At 34.9% G+C, this 21,682-nt stretch overlaps 1 pseudogene; it reads left to right on the top strand.

Annotated features, from left to right (window-relative positions):
- The first annotated feature begins 13,602 nt into the window (after nt 1-13,602).
- Nucleotides 13,603-15,659, top strand: LOC119048191 (60S ribosomal protein L10-like; annotated as a pseudogene).
- Nucleotides 15,660-21,682: the final 6,023 nt, after the last annotated feature.

The raw sequence follows: 21,682 nt of genomic DNA, 5'->3' as shown, positions 1-21,682 counted from the left end.
GGAAATATATGGAAGCCAGACAAAGAACCAGCAAGCCTTCCTTGGTGAAGGGCTGTGACTTTTTCTTTCCTGGGCACATACTTTTTGCCTTCAAAGAATAACCGCAAGATTTACAATCTTTGGAGCCATGAGAAGTTAGAGAGGATTCTCCTTTTGCCTTCGCAGCTTTCTTTTCTGGGTTCACACAGCCGCTACCCTTCAGCCTGCCCTTCCTCTGTCTCTCTGAGATAAATCTTGCCACTGTCTCTTAAAAGTCCTTCTACATGAGTGTCCCTGAAATTCTTTTCCCGTGACACTGCAGAAGGACCTACTTCCTCCGGTAACAAAAGTTCACACAGTGGCCTTGATATTTGAAATCTGGTCTATGAGCAGTCGAGGGCAGCACCTGTTAAACCACTCTCTGCTCTTTACTCAGCCCCAAGTTCTAAGTCAGTGGATAGACATAGGGTTCCAAGCACATTAGAACATGCTCAGCACATTGGGAGTTCTCAGTAAATATTGGTGATAAAATTAGTGATATGAATCTAATTAAAACAGTGTTTTCATTTGAAATGGATAAACTTCATAGTAGGGTTGAAGATAAAGGTAGTTGTCTCAGCTTTGATCATTATTTCACAATATGAAGTGGTTGTTCTTTTTTTAAAATTACCAACCGACCAAGAATATATTTAAAATGTGACAAAGATGATTTGACTTTGGGTGGTGGGTACGCAATGCAATATACTGATCATGCATCATAGAAATGTATTCTTGGAAATCTATATAATGATATTAACCAATGTCACCATACTAAATTTAATAAATACCTGCTATACACATTTGTATACATCTAAAAAATAAAACAATGTGGTTTCAATTTTAAGATACCGCTTTTCAAGCACATTTTTCCACTCTACTTCTGTAAATGTACTTGAATATATAAATTTCCTCTGGGATATGCTAATACATGTCACAATTTAAATTTAATTTAATTCCATGTAAAACCAATTGGTTTCATTTTTATACTATATTTATTTTTGCTAACAGAATTCATTGCTTAAAGAAAGATAATTTTGGTGTTTATAACAGTGTCCTGGTTGGCATGCTTGAAAAATTACAACAGAGTCAGTTCTAATAGTCAATACTTATTGATCATAGAGTTAGTTATTCAGGTATAGTGGTCATAAATTATAGTAATAACATTTATTTTTATAATAATAAATTATAATTTTAATTAGAAACTCTCATGTGGTGCTTTTTATTTGTGAGGACCTCTCTATTGTTCTTTAGAGTCTTAATATACAATCAATATGCTATTAAGCTTTCTAGCTAGTCATTTGTATGAATCAAAAATGTAAAAGCTGTCCTCAGTGAAAAAATTATTATTGTTACTATCTTGTTTAATATTTATTGTGGACCACATTTATTCCCTGGGCTTTTACATTATTTATATATTGGCTCTAAAGCCCTCAGTAAACTACCTACAGTAAAAATGAGAAAATTTTCCATTTGTTTGAGAGATTGAAAAGTCATTGTTTTTAAACTTGAGGTTGTCTATTTTCTGAATTGACTAAAATTTTATTTGAAGGAAGAAGGCCAGAAAAGCTGAGCTAAACAGCTTCAAACATGTTTAAAGTTTTTTTAAAAATTTATATATCTTTTGTCTTTACTTTGATATCATTCCAAATCACTCAATCAAACCAATTAGCAATGGATATCATTTGTTTCCTTTTGTGCTAGTCTCTACAGTTTTGTTTCAGTTTAAAATAATATGATGCACTGTGAACCAAAGGATTATGGTTCGATTCCCAATCAGGGCACATGCCTGGGTTGCAGGCCAGTTCCCAGCAGGGGACTCACGAGAAGCAACCATACATTGATATTTCTCTCCTTCTCTCCTTCCCTTCCCCTCTAAAAATAAATAAATAAAATCTTTTAAAAAATATGATGCAAAGGCAATCACATGTTCTAAAAACTCGATGTTCTCTTGTAGAGTCCTACACCCCTGCAAAAACATATATTAGAATGTTTGTATATTTCTAAAATGAAAATGTTATTAAAAGAGATAATTGTTCAAACAAATATTATTGGAGAGTAAATATGTGATAATTACCATGTTATCCCATGAAAGGTATACCAAGTATCAGACAGTATTCAAATTTAGTAGGGGACTGTAAAATATTTATATATAAGAGATAGTAAATAAGACCAGAGAGCAAATAAAAGTAGACATTTTCACATAAAGAGAACTCATGTGTTGATGAAAACCAGAGAGCTATTTTGGAATCCATGTGGATTTACAGTAATTTAACAAATGAGGGGTAAAAGTTGGGATTACATTCAGTTGAGAGTAACATATAGATCAAAATCTCCAAATAGTTTAAGTATTCAAAATACCTGGTGCTGTGCAGTCCAGGGCTGATACAGTATTCTCTGCTCTATGAAGCCTCCCCGGACTGGAATCTCTTCAGTTCCTTGCCTTGCTATTCATAAAATATAGCTCCTATTTTCTTAGGCCAACAAATTTACATTCCAGTTATTAGGATGGACTAATGAGTAAGAAGTATAACAAAGAGCATTTGGGTCTAACACATTTGTGGTCGTTAAGGAATAGACAAGACTATCTTAATGTTCCTCTTCTATTTGACTAAAATTTAGATGAGCTTCTTCCTGACTGTAGGTCCCTAACCTCTCTTTGGTTAAAGCATTTCCTTTAGAAAACTTGTAATTGCAAAATCTCCCTCTGTCCCCTTAAATATATATAAATCTCATAGCCTAGAAGTTTACTGTCCAGGAATGCCTTTCTCAAGGACCTAGAACCATCCGTTTGAAATGTAATCATCAAGAAAGTGACTCCAGGTTTCTGAGGGAGTGTATTACCCTAACTCAGATGAACACCAGTTAGTAAAAACAGGTAGCCTATTCACAGAGAAAAACACTTGCAAACTCAGGAACAACCCAGTATGATCGACCTACCCCACTAATGTCCTGTCCTCTATAATGTTTCTACTACTCACTCCATTGTTTAAACATGCTCCTGACTTTCGTTCCTAAAGAGCTGAGTTCAATGTGTCTCCCCTATTGCAACAGTCTTGAATAAAGTCTTTGCCTGTTTAAGTTTGTTTGATACAATTGTCTTTGGCAAGAAATTTAATAAAATTTCCACCTGATATTTCCACCTCATCGGATCTACCTCTCTGTTGTCAGGGCACTGGGCAATATAGTCTTTCTCCTGAGCAGCCCTATGTTGAATAAAAGCAATCTAATTATGAACTGAAAAGACAGTTGACATTTGGAGACAACTAACTGTATTTTCATGCAACTGTTTACTTAGCAACTTCCCATGTATCAAAATAATAAGAGTTGAATGTTCTCATTCTTTTGGCAAGTCTTTCATTGTGCAATAGTACTTTTAAAGTTCCTTGCATTTTGCGTCTCCTCTTCTAATCTGTTTAGTTATCCTTCAAAACCTAGCTTTGCTCATTAAAAAAATATATATATGGGTTCCTACATTTTCCAGGAACTTTGTTTACCCAAGTAAAACTTCCTGGGAAACAAACGACTAAAGAAATGCATTTATTAAGGTGTCTAATGTTGCTGTGGCCGATGTGGTTCAGTTGGTTGGATGTCATCCTGTAAACAGAAAGGTTGCTGGTTGGATTCCTGGTCAGGGCACATGCCTAGGTTGTGGGTTCAGTCACTGGTCCGGGTAAGTAGCAAAGACAACTGATCAAATTTCTGTCTCACATCGACGTTTCTCTCTCTCTCTTTCTCCCTCCCTTCCCCTCTCTATAAAATAGAAACATATAAATAAATAAATAAATAAATAAATAAATAAATCCTTAAAAAAGAAGTGTAATAATAAACAGCTTCAGATAGTATCCTCTAAGTACATATGGGGAGCAAAGGAAACATAAAAAGAATCCAATTAAATATACATGGGAAATGAGGACATGGTGTTTACAAAGTTTTTCTCATGAAGTATATAACTAAACTAACTATTGAAGATGAAGATGGACAAACCAGGGAATTGACAAAGCATTAATAATGAAAATCAGACTTGAGACGATCACCTGTATAAATTAGAGAATGCAAAGTAAATACAGGGAAAAAACGCTATTAAAACAAAACTGCAATCAACCCTCAAAGATCATCAGATTGATTGTGAATAAAGCCTAGCAGGTAAAATTTTAAAGCAGAGGTCAGTCACCGGAAAATGTGTGATTAACATTAACCACTCCCCTGGTGCACTTGGGTAGGGCAGGCGGGAGAGGCCTTTAGACTTAGGGGGAGAGACCGAGCTGGACCTCCTACTGCCCCTTCATCCAGTCTATCATGTAAGGTTAGGTGTGTTTAAAAAAAATCAGTTATTTTATTATTTCATTTTACCTTCTTTTCATTTTTTGTTCACTAATGAGGCTGGACATTGTTTCTATGCTGTGTTGATTCATTTATACTGCTTCCTTTTTAGATTATTTCTCTTCCTCAAGTGACAGGAACAAAAGCCAGTGCATACTTGTGTTGTTGTTGTTCAGGTCACACATTTATCCCTGGGCATATTTTCATCATATCCAAAAAGAATTTACACAAAGAAATTTGGGAAACTCTTACTAACATGGGAAATGTACTGCCAGAAACAACTTTTCTAATGCAATAATAGTTTAGTAGTGTTTTTTTTGTATTTAGCATTCATTGCAATTTATTATGTTGAAAGATTTTACTTGAGAGTTGTCTTTAAAAGAGTACCAAAAATGGTAATGGCTTCATTACCATTATTGATTATTTCTTTGATCTGAAACTAATCTTTAATGTGAAACTAACTTTTAATGTTGTTTTAGGCTTCTTTATCTCCTTTCGTATCTCCCTTGCTGTTTAAAACCAAACTCTGCTGCTAGGTTATCAAGGCTTTAATAAAGTGTTTCAATGTGTGCTAAAGAAAGTTTCTATGTTCTCAGTTTCAATACGGGAATACAAATAAACCCCTTTTAAGGTAATTTTGAATGTTTTCCAAATGTATTCAATGAAGTTGTGACCTTTTTGAGAGATAAAACAATGTATTTTATTTATCAATATATACCTAACCCTGAATGCACTGTTTGCTTGCTTTTTGTTGTTTTTTGTTTGTTTGTTTTGGTTCGGTTTGTTCTTTATTTTTGGCTTAGAAAAACAAATGGAAAAAATATTTTGACAATGATTACTTTCAAATAATAAAATGTGGCATGCTAATTATTTAATGGCATGTGATAATAATTTTCTTTATTAATCACATTACTTTTTAAATTTTTAAAAAATATTGTATTTATTTATTTTTAGACAGAAAGGAAGGGAGGGAGAAAGAGAGGAAGAAAAATATCAATGTGTGGTTTTCTTTCATGTGCCCCCTACTGGGGACCTGGCCTACAACCCAGGCCTGTGCCCTGACTGGGAATCAAACTGGCAAATCTTTGGTTCTCAGGCCAGTGCTCAATCCACTGACCCACAAAAGCCAGCACTAACTTTTAAATTTTTATAGCAAATAATTGCAGTATGTTTGTTGAGCAAAGACCACATAAACTCCACTAAATATTACAGTGCTCAGTGATCACGGACTTGTCAAAACTACCATCAGTGCCCTTTGTACAGTAGCAAATACTCACAGTCAGAATTGGTTTGCTCGCTCTTGTTTCCAAGTGAACAGAATGTGTCAATCACAATATTTCTCCTAAAACCTTATTCATACTGACTTCAGTAAATAGTAGCACAATTTACAAATTAAAGTTAGAAACTTAGCATTCCATTAAATACATTCATTTCAATGTTATTAAATTTTAATTATGTATTTATATGTATTTACTTGTTTATTGCTCATTTTTCCCACTATCCTAACTTTAATTAGAACAAGAAAAATGATTAGCTCCATCATCACTCTATTCACAATTTGTATGTGCATATGTGTTTATTATATTGGTGTTTGATAAACACTGTGAATGAACTATCATTATTTTGATGATTGCTGTATTTATCATGATTATTGATTTTATAGAGTAATCACTACATAATTAAACAAACATTAAAGTATAAACAATAATAATTTTTAACATGTCATACTATTTTAATGGTTGAGAATTCTGGTGAAAATAAATCAGCTTTCTCCTTTCACAGATAATTTAAAGCCCTTAGAAGTTAAAAATTAACAATGGTTATACATAAACGGTATCAGTATATAATCTAGAGCTCAATTATTTTTTCTATTTGTTTCATTATCACTTGATTTTGTGATTTTTGATACAGCCATATTGTAATAAGTATATATCTTGATCATTCAATTATTTCTATTTTATTTGTCCAACTACCATATTTTTCAGACTATCAGATGCACTTCCCCCCCTCAAATTTGGGAGGAGTAATGGTTGTTAATGCTGCTGGTGAGTTCTGTTTACATTTACATTGGTGAAATATTATGTTATTTATGTTATTAAATATTTTACCACATTTTTTGCTTCAAAGTTTTTTTCCTATTTTCCTCCTCTAAAACCTAGGTGCATCTTATGGCCCAAAAATATGGTATGTTAATGTCAGAATATAAGCAACATGAAGGCAGGGACTGTATCTACCTTACTGAGTGCCACCTAGGGCCATCTAGTACAGTGTGGCACATTCATAAGAACTTTCAATAAATGTGAAGAACTATGACAATGTCCACTCCTGGAAAAGAAAACACCATCTCTCCATGGATGAGGCATGCAAATTCAAATTTCCAGGGTTTAAGAGACTTAAATGAAGAATAACAGTTTCTATATCCATAACTTAGTATTTTTGAAATCCTGGGTGCTCTTTGGATTATTAAAAAAACAAAGCAGTATGATTTTTTACCTTAATTTCACTTGCCTAATAATCATTTTTTACATTGAATAAATTATCTTATCATTCTAATATTCTAGTAAATATAGTAGCAGTTTTCATGGGCTAATAATAAAACCATTATATAAAATAAAATTTTTTATTTTTCTGATGTTGATTCTCAACATAGCATTTTAATCATTGCAATCATTGCAAGGCATGCCTTATTATAATTAAAGAAGCTTTATTACTTAAAATATTATAGTATTTCAATACCTGAAGTATATCAGGTATTGCATTCTACTTAAATAATTCTGGACTTTTCGCTTACAAAACATTGTTTATTTTTCCAATATTTTTAATACAAAGTAAACACGATTTTCTTTTAAAGTTTTTTTGAAAATTGAAATTACCTTTATTTGCAACATTGATAGATGACAGCTAACCAGGAAGTGGCGTGGGAGGTCAGGTGGTGGAGGGTTTGAACAAAGAGGAAAAAGGACTCATGGACATGGACACCAGTGTGGTGATTGCTAGGAGGCAGGGGAATATAAAGGGACTAAATGGAAATGAGAAAGTACAATAAAAATTAAATTTCAAAACAGGTAAAAAAAAAGTGTGGATTTAGCAGGGGTGTCTTATGTTTGAGGACAATAAAATACATTATTACATTCTATTATCTTGAAATAATATAGAGACTCTTAGTGTCTTATAATTTTCTTGACTTTATCCTACAGAATAAGTTCTTTTACACATAATTTAACATGAAAGTTTTCTTAAATTTCAAATGCTTACTATTATCATCTTTGAGGGTAAGGATTGAACTAACACAATATCTTTCAGTCTTTAATTACATGGAAACATAAAATCAAATATTTGGAAAAGGTGGTTTAATGCATTTATATATATATATACACACACACACACATATTTTTTCTAATAAGATTGTTTTCCACCCTCCTTCCTTCCTTTGCAAACTGTAGTTGTTCTACATTCACTTGGAATGAGGTACCTGTTTTCAACTCAGGTTTATACTAAGATCTGGTTTAATAAGTTAACAGTGGGATGAAATTTTTGTCCAAAACTTTGGCAAAAGAGAACAAGTGAAATACTAAGTAAATAGAGTACATTCATTCTCCAACTTCAATATACTCTAAAACTGCATAAAGAGAAAAAGTATAATTCTTTTAAACTTAATCATTTTTCATTGACCAAATAATTGGAAATGAAGAAATCAGGCACTAGTCTTGCCAATAATATTTAAGAACTTTAAGCATTTGCTTTTCTCTTATATATCTTACTACAGCCCTTGGTATAGTGCCTGTTTAAAACAGAACCATTTTCCCCACCCAATATAAAGAAATTTAGTTCCATTTTTTCTACTTTTATATTTTTATAGCTAGATTTCACAATTTTACAGATATTAAAACAACAGGCAACACACTGAGGACCATAAAAACTCAGCAAGTTCCACACTTTGACAGTAATTCTCTCTTTTTTCCCCCATCACACCAGAGAAATAAAAACACTGAGAGAAAAAGCTTAAAAAGATATATGGCAATTACCAGCCCTGAAGCTTGAGTTGTTATCTTTCCTACGAGCTGAACCTGCTATTACTGTCCTTCCGAGGGGTAGAGCACTCATATGTGTGTGTGTGTGTATGAAAGAGAGAAACACAAGAATCTCTAAGACTTTCACCAAAGCTTTCACTTTCTTTTGTTAAATTTTTATTATATAAATAACTTAAAAAAGAATCATTTGATGGAGATATTTAAATGTATAAAATACAGATGATGGAATCCAGATTAATTGGTAGTTAGTTAATCTTTTAAAGCTCAAGAGTTGAAGGAACTCTACTTTCTTAAAGATTTATTTAGTATTGAAATATTTAAATGTTATGGAGGAATAAAGCAAATTCTGAATGTGATAGAGAGTATTATTAGATATTATACCATATAATACATTTTGGTATTTAGAAATCTCTATTTCAAAAAGTGAACACTGGTATACTCCCCCAAAGATTTTGTTTGAACCCCTGATCTGCCTCTCCTACTCATAGCTTTTGGCCTTCTCATCTAGTGAACTGAGCTCTACCTGAGCTTATCTTACGGTATTCTTGGTGTTTGGAGCAATCTGTCTTCCACAGGAGAGCTTTATAGATCTTTCCTTTTTGACCATTCTCTTCCACTTCTTGAGCACCCTCAGAAAAGCAACTGTAAATGGGCTTTATGTTTTGTTTGTGTCCAAACTCAAGAAAATTGTTCCAAAAAGGTGGACAAGATACTGTCTATGAATCATCATCAAACACTCCTGTGGTCCTTACCACTCTCTAAGTTTTATAATTTATGCACATTATTTTACACATCTACCCATAGAGTTTTCCCAATTCCTTCAGCCTACCAACAGTAGAATAAAATTATTTGTATGTTATTTCAGAAAAAATAATAGATAAATCATAATTTATTTAAAACTTAATAAACTACATGTTTACACATGTAATGTATTTGCTATAAAAATTATAAAATAAATACCCTTAATCCAACCATTTATTCTAATAGCCAAAACTTTGCAGATACCTTTACTATGAAGTCTGCCCCATTTCATCTCTCTGCATCTTCACAGAGGTAAGCACTATTAAAAATTTCATTTTCATAGTTCCCAAGCCGAAATAGTTTAAGCTCATAAATGTATTTATAAATAATATACAGCTCTGTTTTGCTTTTTGTAAAGCTTGTTATTAAAGATCTGTTGTATTTTTCTGTAATTTGCTTTCTTTCACAGAATACTATATTTATATAAGTCATCCATGCTGTTCTCTATAATTCTTAAACACATTATCCTGTAAAATTAAACATATATTTATAATTTATGTCCCAGCAATTTACTCTTAGATATGTATCATAAAAAAAAGCTTATGCTCACTAGTACACATGCATGAAATTGTTTATTTTAAGACTGAACAGAACAGCAAAATCAGACAAACACAGTAGAAGATCAAATGCCTTCAAAATAAAGAAAATTTGGATTTAGATAAATAAATTATTGTATATGAACACCATTACACATTAGGCAACAGTATTTGCTGAAATGCAGAAATAATTATCCTTAAAATGTTTTTTTTAGCTAGAATAATTTTTATCTGATAAATACAAAGTATACTCAGAGAATTCTAATTGTATCATTTAGAAATTCACAACCTGTGATTAGAACTACTATTGGTTTTTAAACCTGCTTAGTTAAGATCAGTCTTTCCATAGTCTCTTACATCCCTTTCATTTGTTAACTTTGTTAGACATCTAAGTGAGCCTATACGATCCAGAGCTTCTTTTCCCCAGATGCTTCTATCTGCATACAAAAATGTTTGATAGTGTCCATACAGCACTATCAATTATTGATATAATATAGATATTACAGCTGCTCTTTTATAAATGCTCTGAACTAACAATAATAAGAATTACATCAATAAATAAACACCAATAAGGAATTGTGCTGTTGAAGAATAATGTAATGGAGAAAGTAACTCTAAAACAATTTTGGCAGTTGAATTACTTCAGCCTGAGTTAGGTAATGTTCCCTGTGAAAATTGTGGGTGAAATGTGGAATAGGTCAGAGTTCTGTACGAAACAAAGTTGTCTATGACAGCACACAACTGTCCCTAGAGGGTATATATTATATTCACAACAAGAAAAATATGGACATGCGCTAGGATGAGATCTTTCAAGATCATGTTGAATATAAAGATTAACAACTGATTTCTTTCAACTAACAAGTGATTTCTTTCAACTAAATAAATTTAAGACTGAACTCATGCTTATAAATATCACTTGGCTGCCTTCTTGATTATCTGGCAACAGAGATGGGTCAACAATGATGGAGAAGAAAGAAGATAAGAACACAGAAATATAGGCTGTCTTAGAGAATTAGGCATTTTATCTTTTTTTCTCCTTTTTCTGATGCTAAATTTCTCATTATAACTCGTCGACTCAAAAAAATAACTCATGTTGTTTACTGAATAAATAACTGTGTTTAGTACTGAGTGTACACTAACATCATAGTGGTGAGAAAAATAAAGGAGGTACCAACCTTCATGAAAAATCTACACCACTAGTTCCTACACTCAAATAACTACAAACAGATATTAGTAGATAAAGACTTAAAGATGTTAGCTTAGTCATATTACAGATTTAAAAATTAAGTTATAATTTTGAGTGGCTATTTTGACTATACCTTTTTTAAAACTTGACAAAGAAACTGGTCAGAGACAAACACGAGTTAGCAGAGTGGGTAAAATTGCAAGGGATAAGCTTCCAATAAAAAATAGAATCTTATCACCCTGGCTGATGTGGCTCAGCTGGTGGGAGCATCATCCCATAGACCAAATTGTTGCAGGTTTCTTTCCCAGGCAGGGTACAGACCCAGGTTTCAGGGTCAATTCCAGTCGGAGTGCCTACCATAAGGCACCCAATTAATGTTTCTCTCTTACATCAGTGTTCCTCTCTCTCTTTCCCCCTACCTCTTTTTGTCTCTCTCTAAAAAATTAGTGGGAAAATGTCCTCGGGTGAAGATTAAAATAAAACAAAATCTAAAAAAAAAAAAGAAAATCTATTGATCAACCTACCCACTTACCTACACAGTCACCTTTATACACACATGCACACACATCTAAATGCATACGAACATATGTGCGTACATACAGACTCTATTATTGAAAGCTTCTGCCTGGATACTCCTTTTCCAAGGCATGTAAGTGATTCTCTTTGCTTAAATTTGCTTTTTCTGGAATCAACTGTGAACATGGAGAACAAATAAATAGACGCAACTGGAGAATACATTTTCTGTTACTTGAATTTAGATTCATTGAGTAAGCCCCTTCCTAGAGTGAAATTTGACTGGGCACAAAATCAGAACAAAACAAAAAGATATTAAAAATAAGACAAGTGGTAATATCGATTAAAATGTGATCTATTTTTGGACCTACATCATGTATCAGAAAACATGTGACATAAAAGTAGTTGTGACTACCCTTTGTTGGATATTCAAACTCAAAGAATAAAAACTGCATTAACAATATTGATTTAAGAGTAAATGCTAATGAAAGACCAAAGTTAATAAAATAGAATATACATTTTAAGTGAATTAAGTTCATTATACTATGGTAAAATTACTGGTGGTATGAAGAAACAACTGCACATAATATATTTAGAAAACATGACTGTGATACTGCGTGGCAGGAAATTAAAGCAAAGTTTAAAGCCATTGGACATTATTATATCTTACAGGCAGAAATGATTCAGTAGATTTAGCTTCGGCTCAATTTTCTAGTTACATTTTAAATTATACTGTTTATATCAGTAACTTACATCTTGAAAGGATGACAAACAATAAGATACTGCTATATCACACTACATTCATTTTGAGTAACTCTAAATATATCAAGAAATTTATTAATTATATCCTCACAGAAAATGTGTTACATTAAGAACTATAAGAATATTAAAATATACTGGGGCTTTTACTTTATTTTTACTTATTTATTTATTTTTTATTATTGACACTATTATAGAAGTCCTTCATCTTTTCCCACTTATTTGTACCCCCAACCCAGCCACCCCGCACTCTGGAGTGATCCACTACATTGTTGTCTGTGTCTGTGAGCTCTGCACGTATGCACGCATGTTCTTGTGTTCATTTCTTCCAGTCCCTCACCCACACCCTATCTTCTGACATCTGTCACTCTGTTCCATGTATCCATGCCCTTAGTCCTGTTTTGTTCATCAGTTTATTTTGTTCACTAGATTCCACTTAGATGTGAGATCATATGGTATTTGTCCCTCTGCACCTGCCTTATTTCACTTAGCATAATGCTCTCCAGTTCCATCTATGTCATTGCAAAGCAAAGGGTAGGAGCTCCTTCTTTCTTGCTGTTGCTGTAGTATTCCATTATGTAAACATATCATAGTTTATTGATCCACTCATTTACTGACGGGCATCTCGGCTGCCTCCAGCATTTGGTTATTGTAAATTATGCTTCTATGAACATTGGGGTACATAGGTTCTTTTAAATTGGTGTTTCAATACTCTTAGGGTAAGTCTCAGTAGTGGAACTGCTGGGTCAAAAAGCAGTTCTATTTTTAGTTTTCTGAGGAAATTCCATACTGTTTTCCACAGTGGCCATACCAGCTGCATTCTCAGCAATGCACTAGGGTTCCCTTTTCTCCACATCCTCTTTAACACTTGTTTGTTGAATTGTTTATGATGGCCATTCAGACTGGTGTGAAGTGGTACCGTGTTGTGGTGTTAATTTGCATCTCTCTGATGGCCAGTGATGCTGAGTATTCTTTTGTATGTCTCAGGGCCCTATGTATGAAGAGGACCCATTTTTTAAAAAATGATATGTCCTTGTCTTTCCTTTCAGAATACCAGAAGACCCTGATGTCACTATGGGTCAATGTCTTGCCCTGTGACTGGTATGTTAAGAACATGCTATATCCAAGACTTCCATTAAGATAGAGACATAGGTGGAAACACTCTGCCTTCTCTCACAACCAAGTTTAAAAACAACAAAGTTTTAGCAACAAAAATGCAGCCAAACCACAGTAAATTGAACTATACAGAAGTCTGACAACAACAAACCCTTCAGCCAAACCAGTAAGAGGAGCAGAGCCAGCAGCAGAGCAGGGTCAGGCAGGAAAGATCCACCAGACCGACCGGAGCTGGACCCAGGCAGGCAGGCAGCGGGCAGATCCCAGGTGTGGAGTAGCAGTGGGTGGACCCACTGAGGGCTGACCACAGTTACACATCTGCATGCAGATAACTGGAGAAGGAGCGTGCAGTAAGACTGAGACAGATAGTGCAGGCCCCAGCAGAGAGGAGACTGCCATTGTCCCTCTCTGACCCCACCCCTACATACAGCATCGCAAACCAGCGGCCTGAGTAGCCCCGACCTGGTGAACACTTAAGGCTCCGCTCCTCATACTGTGAAAGGAGCGAACAGAGCAAAATATTATGGCTCAAGAAGAACAGCTCAAAACCCCAGAGCCAATAACTCTAAGTGATGAAGAAATAGCCAAACTCTCAGATGCACAGTTCAAAACACTGGTGATCAGGATGCTCACAGAACTGGTTGATTTTAGTCACAAATTAGAGGAACATATGAAGGCTGAACTAATTAAAATAAAGGGAAACACACAGGAAACCAATAGTAATGGAAAGGAAAATGGGACTCAAATCAAGGGAGTGGATCAGAAAGAGGAAAAAAATGACCAAACAGAAAAGGATGAAGAAACAAGAATTCAAAAAAATGAGGAGAGGCTTAGGAACTTTCAGGACATCTTTAAATGTTCCAACATCCAAATTATAGGGATACCAGAAGGGGATAAGGAACAGCCACCAGTGGAAACTCATTTGAACAAATACTTAAGGAGAAATTCCCCAATATGGCAAAGGAACTAGACATCCAGGAAATCCAGGAAGCTCAGAGAGTCCCAAAGAAGTTGGACCCAAGAAGGAACACACCAAGGCACAGCATCATTACATTAGCCAAGATTAAAATGAAGGAGAGAATCCTAGAAGCAGCAAGAGATAAGGGGACAGTCACCTACAAAGGAGTTCCCATCAGACTGTCAGCTGATTTCTCAAAAGAGCCATTACAGGCATAAAGGGGCTGGAAAGAAGTATTCCAAGTCATGAAATCCAAAGACCTACAACCAAGATTGCTCTATCCAGCAAAGCTTTCATTTAAAATGAAAGGACAGATAAAGTGCTTCTCAGATAAGATCAAATTCAAGGAGTTCATCATCACCGAGCCCTTGTTATAGGAAATGTTAAAGGGACTTATCTAAGAAAAAGAAGATAAAAAAGATGAACAGGGAAAGGACAGCAAACTCAGTTATTAAGAACCACACCTAAAACAAAAGCAAATTAAGAGGACAGCTAGATCAGGAGTGAACCATAGAAATGAAGATCACATGGAGGGTTAGCAACAGGGGAGTGGGAGGAGGAGAAGAGGGGAGAAGGTACAGAAAATAAGTAGCATAGATGGTAGGCAGAAAATAGATAGGGGGAGGGCAAGAATAGTATAGGGGAAATATAGAATCTGAAGAACTTGAGACGCATGGTCATAAACTAAAGGGGGGAATGGTAGGAGAGGGGGTGTGCAGGGTGGAGGGGAATGAAGGGGGAAAATAGAGCAACTGTAATGGCATAATCAATAAAATATATTTTTTAAAAAAGAACATGCTATATCCAATGTCTCTCTCACTCGCTTCCACCAAGGTATACCTGATGCCAAGATCTGCATCTTTGACCTGAGATGGAAGAAGGCAAAAGTGGTCAGTTCCTGCTCTATGACCATGTGGTGTCACGTGAATGTGAGCAGCTCTCCTCCAAAGCCCTAGAGGCTGCCTGTATTTGTGCCAACAAGTACAGGGTGAAAAGCTGTAGCAAAGAGCGCTTTCACATCTGATGCAGCTCCACCCCTTCCACGTCCTTTGCATCAACAAAATGTTGCCTGATGCAGAGGGTAACAGGCTCCATGCAGGTATGCAAGATGCCTTTGGAGAGCCCAAGGGCACAGTGGCCCAGGGCCACATTGGCCAAGTCATTATATTCATCGGCACCAAGCTTCAGAACAAGGAGCATATGATTGAGGCCTTATGCAGAGCCAAGTTCAAATTTCCTGGCTGCCAGAAGATCCACATCTCTGAGAACTGGGGCTTTACTAAGTTTAATGGGGATGAAATTGAAGACATGGTGGCTGAAAAGCAGCTCATCCCAAGTGCCTGTGGGTCAAATACATCCCTGACTGTGGTCTCCTGGAAAAATGGGGGCTTTGCACTCATGAGTCTCTGCTTCCACCTTAACACCCACTGATAAATTGTACTTTCTGAAACAAATAAATAAATAAATAGAGCAATTAATTAATTAATTAATGTGTCCTCATGGAAAAACTAATAACTAGTATGGTATTGTAGTAGATCAATAGTTGTTTGCTGAAGTGTTGTTGAATGAATGAATTGAATACTTTGAAAATACCTTTAGAAACATTTCCATTTAGGTTAGGAAAAGTTACTGGTTTAATGTGATTTAAGTCTGACCAGTAGAGCATTATGATTACACATTGACATACATATAAAGTGAAGTGGATTTCTATTTACATAGTCATTGATGAAAATTATTTTGCTTGCACATCTACAGATTTTTTTTTAAATCTCTTTTCTAGAAAATGAATGCAAATCCAAAAGTCTTCTTTAGAACACTTTAGGTATTAAAATTTCCATCATTTCTATAAATGGTTAACAAAATAATGTGGAAATACAAATAATCCCAAGTATATATTACATTCAGGAAAATTAGATCTAATTTTTAAATTTTATGTTGTGTAAACCATTGTATTTCTGACTTTCTCTGACATAGCAACTTTATTTGAATGCAAAATATACAGACATGAGTTAGAGCCACAAATACATAATAAAATAGTTATTTTAAATTATTCTTATTTTTTTAGTTTTGGGTGAGCTATATTTCAAAAAGCTATAAAAACTTGCAGATATGAACTCATGGAAATTGTCAGTTACACCTCAGGCAACTATAAAAATAATGTTCTTCAGAGCCTTGAAAATAAGCACACTTTATCCTCCCTTTTATTAACGTTTCCTTTCATTTTTTGGCTAAACTCTTTTCAGAGTTCTTCTCTGCTAAAATGAGCAAAAATTAGAACTCCACCTGCCCTTGTAGCAAAAAGAAATTTAATTGAATAAGCCAGTACTTTCAGTGACCATGATCTCAGAACTTAGAATAAGATGAAGTGCATTTGCAGATTTCAAAGTTTATTCTCCCCTTTTCCTTCTATTTTTTCAAAAAATCGTTGTTTGTCATTGGCAAATAGACATTAAAATCCATAAGTATGCTTTCATTTACATTAACTTACTCCATTTTTATGTTTTAAATGTATCTACATCCAGAAGCTTATGAAAGAATCCCTAGAAAGAAGTAAGGAATTGTATAATATAAATATAAATAATAGTGCCTTAATTGTAAATCAATTGAGCTGTAAACATATAGGTATCATCTAATAAAATTTTAAAAATAAAAAGTGATAGTGGACATTCTCACCTCCTTTACAATCTTCAGGGAAAGTTATTCATTCTTTCACCATTAAGTTTAATGTTAGTTATAGTCTTGTCCTATGTAGATTTTAATAGGTTATATTGCTTTCCATTCTTGTTTTGCAAGAACTTTTATCATGAATAACTATATTCAAAAGTTCTTTTTCTGTTTTATTAAGATTATTGTATCGTTCTTATTCTTTCTAAAAAATGTAAAGAGCTTATTTATTTATTTTTAGAGAGAGGGGAAGGGAAAGAGAGAGTGGAAGAGAAATATTAATGTGTGGTTGCCTCTCTCACACCCCCACTGGAGACCTGGCCTGCAACCCAGGCATGTGTCCTGACTAGGAATCCAGCCATGACCCTTTGGTCCACATGCCCATGTTCAATCCGTTGAGCTACACCAGCCAGGGCTCATTTTTATTCTTTTAGTCACTATGGTGAATTACATTTCTTAATTTTTAAATTTTAAACCAGCTTTGCATTTGAGAGATCATCTCCACTTAATCATGATAACTTGTTGGATTAATTTTACTAAAATTGTGTTGAGAATTTTTGCATCAATGTTCGTAAGTTACTTTCCTGTATTTTTTAAAGAGCTTATTTATTTTTAAAGAAAGAGAGGGAGAAAGAGAGGGAGAGAAACCTCTCATGCACCCCATACTAGGGACCTCACCTGCAACCCACCCATGGGCCCTGACTGGGAATTGAACCAGCAACCCTTTGGTCCACAGGTCAGTGCTCAGACGACTGAGCCACACCAGCCAGGACATCTTCCTGTAGTTTTTTTTCTATTTTATGCCAAGATATTACTAGCTTCACAAAGTGAGTTGAAAAGTATGCTCTCATCTTCAGCTATCTGGAAGTGTTTATGTAAAACTGGTATTACTTCTTCCTCAAAAATTTGGCAGAACACATGAGTGTAAACTTCTAGGACTAAAAATTTTGTTAGAATATATTAAACTGCATATTCAAATGCATTTTAAGTTGTTAAGAGCGTTTCTCATTGGTCTTTTACTGGGTAGGGTTTTCAGAGATGTCCCCTTTCTCATTCCTTGTATTGCAGAATACATCCTCTGCTGCCCCCTCTAGGCAACTAGGGCAGAATACACAGCTCACTTCAGGTTTTTAAAAAACTGAGACTTTATTGTTCTATTAAATGAACTCTTCTGTGACATAAGTCTACTTTTTAACCCAGCATAAAGATGACCCTTCAGGTACGGCCTCTTTTCCTATTCATTTAGATGGGTTATATAGTTGTTAAATTCCATAACAAAGAGATACAAGTGAACAAATAGGAAAAAAGTACAACACCCTAAGCCTGGCTATATCATTCAGGGTCACCAAGGCATGATATTATATATAGGTACTAACCCAGTGACAGGTTCAAGACCAGGTCTTAGATGTTGTCTAAAATGGACACTCACTTCTGACATCTTTCAGCCTGAAACAATGATTTTAACATCACATAGGGTGTTTTACAATAGAATAGCAAGTCGCTATTTCATATCATGCTTTCTAACAGTCCAACATGATAAACACGGAAGATATCCCAAGCATCTGGTACAGTCACTTTAGCTTCTTGGTACTGTTAAGGTCTGCTGCTGTGGCTGTTTTGGCTAAGAGGAAAAAACACGTTCCATGTAGGACGCCTAAGATGATGCTATCTACTTTTAGGTCAAGATTATTTGAGTGAAAGAGGGAGCCTGTATTATGCACTGGCCTAGAAAAGTAAGACTCATGGACTCTTTAATGTTACTAAAAACAGTTTCATAGCTGCCAAATTTACTTGTATATCACTACATCATTTTGTTATTCCCCAGTAATTCAGTCCACTTTTTTCTAAACCTTCAGCTTGATGAAGAGCTTTATGTTATCTGATGACATGTATGTCCCATAGAACTTTCTCTCACCCCACCCCTGTACTTACAGGGAGGGACAAACGTAAGTTTAAGTTGTACATGTGGAAAATGTCACAATAATTAATTAATTAATTATTAATTAATTAATACAAGAATGAACTGTCTTTTGCTTACTCACAACTATCAACCTACCTTGGCTCCACCCTGTATTTTCAACTGGAAATACATGTCCCTATTTCAAAAGATTATGTTATTTTAAGTACAGCATTGATTTTTATGATGAAATAAACTTTTTATGTTTCAATTAAAACATATTTGCACAAGAATAAAAAAATTTTTATGTTGTTTTATGATTTTTTTGATTTTATGATTTTTGGTTGTATTAAGATGCTATTTAACATCATTTCAATCAGTACAATAGTTTATCCTAACTTGTTTCTGTAGTATGTACAAAGCTGATGGAATTAGACCAAAATGATTTCTAACATTTATCACAGCAAATAAATATATTGGAAAATATAAATTAAAAAGAGAGAAATGATCGCTTTCATTCTCTCGCATCTATGATATCTTAACATTAAATTACAAAATTTGAAAGTCATTCCTTTAAAAAGAAAACCAAACAGAATATGTAATCTTTATGTTCCTTTTAATGTTAGACATTAGCAGATGTTTATTAATGTTATGTTCACTAATGTCTGATCATAAAATCTAAGCATACCACTAAGAGAAACACACACATGCACACACACAACTGGTCAGTTTGGATAGAGAACAAAAAAGCAATAGTTTTCATTCAGGAAAAGAATTCTGTAATTTTCACTGTGCCTGGGAAGAAGTTATGGAGATGAATAAAAACACAGAAGTCCTGTCAGAGGGCACAGACCAGTAGTGCTAACAAGTTCAAAAATATATGTAAAACATCAGAAACTGTGTTATACTAGTGATTTCAATAATGGGACTTGGGATCAGAGTACAGGGTGAATAATTTACCAAAGAAGGGATTAGATGTTACGAGAATATGTTCTGGGCCTTGAAGCTGAAGTCAAAGGCAGAGTATAAACACAGGTGCATGTTCAGGTAAATGACGCTTAGTTCTGAGAACCTGGGTGGTGTGGCAATATGGGACATACTGGTGATACAAAGAGCATAAGATTTGAAAGAAAACTGGAGATCCACATTGAGAGCTGTCTTATTCTGTAATTTTAGACTTATTCTGTAAGCAGATAGGAGCCACTGAAGTCTTTTAAACAGAATAACATGCCACCTTTGCTCTGACAAAAGATGCTAGTAGAAAAATAACAAGAGGAAAGATGATAATACAGCACTGATTTGTTTGATTACTCACCCTTCTATGAGACTCATATTAACATTTAAAGTAAGCATTACAATATTACTTTCTATCTTCTTTTGCTGATATTGCTCCTTTAAAATTGCCCCTAAACCCCTGTAGGGGAAACAGGGTCAGTCAAGCCCCCTCACCCAGGTGTCTGGGCAGCTAAGATAAGCAGTGTTCCCATAACCCTGAGTGGGCCGGCATGCCCAGAAACACTCCTTGTTATATAATATCTTCGCACCCTGCTGACTTTATGTGCGTTTAGTATAAAAGGGAGTTGGGACTCCCCGCCGGTGCGACACGAGGCTTGCGGCACATGTAGATCGCCCCATCCCAGAATAAAGGCACGTCAGGCATGCCCAAGGTTCCGCGGATTTTCTTCCATCTGCTGGAATTACCTGAACCCACCCAGTCTCCAACGGTGGAAACACCCCCGCCCTTCCCCGAAAATGTTTTCACCAGATCAGGCATCAAGATTCCTATCTTATTTTAATAAATGAGCTGATTTATATTTCACTACTACTTAAGTGGATATTTTTATCTTCTTTTTAACTGATTATATGTAGTATTATTTCCTTTATGTATTACAATTTTTCACATTCTCTTATTCTTTTTTTTATTCTTAGTGATTTTTAAATTTTTTTATATATATTTTATTGATTATGTGATTACAGTTGTTCTATTTCCCCTTCACTCCCCTCTACACTGCACACCCCCCCACCATTCCCCCCTTTAGTTTATGACCACGTGTCTCAAGTTCTTTAGCTTCTATATTACCTATACTACTCTTGCCCTCCCCTATCTATTTTCTACCTACCATCTATGCTACTTATTTTCTGTACCTTCTCCCCCCTTCTCCTTCTCCCACTCCCCTGTTGCTAACCCTCCATGCGATCTGCATTTCTATGGTTCTGCTCCTGATCTAGCTGTCCTCTTAATTTGCTTTTGTTTTAGGTGTGGTTCTTAATAACTGTGAGTTTGCTGTCCTTTCACTGTTCATCTTTTTTATTTTCTTTTTCTTAGGTAAGTCCCTTTAACATTTCATATAATAAGGGCTTGGTGATGATGAACTCCTTGAACTTGATCTTATCTGAGAAGCGCTTTATCTGTCCTTCCATTCTAAATGAAAGCTTTGCTGGATAGATCAATCTTGGATGTAGGTCTTTGGATTTCATGACTTGTAATACTTCTTTCCAGCCCCTTCTTGCCTGTAAGGTCTCTTTTGAGAAATCAGCTGACAGTCTGATGGGAACTCCTTTGTAGGTGACTATCCCCTTATCTCTTGCTGCTTCTAGGATTCTCTCCTTCATTTGAATCTTGGCTAATGTAATGATGATGTGCCTTGGTGTGTTCCTTCTTGGGTCCAACTTCTTTGGGACTCTCTGAGCTTCCTGGATTTCCTGGAAGTCTATTGCCTTTGCCAGATTGGGGAAGTTCTCCTTTATTTTTTGTTCAAATAAGTTTTTCAGTCATGGCTGTTCCTCTTCCCCTTCTGGTACCCCTATAATTCAAATGTTGGAGCATTTAAAGATGTCCTGGAGGTTCCTTAGCCTCTCCTCATTTTTTTGAATTCTTGTTTC

Source organism: Artibeus jamaicensis, unplaced genomic scaffold, assembly GCF_021234435.1.
Source record: "Artibeus jamaicensis isolate MK-2021 breed Jamaican fruit bat unplaced genomic scaffold, CSHL_Jam_final contig_415, whole genome shotgun sequence".
Taxonomy (NCBI): Eukaryota; Metazoa; Chordata; class Mammalia; order Chiroptera; family Phyllostomidae; genus Artibeus; species Artibeus jamaicensis.
The sequence above is the reverse complement of the archived record's forward strand: the minus strand, read 5'-3'. Positions and strand labels throughout refer to the sequence as shown.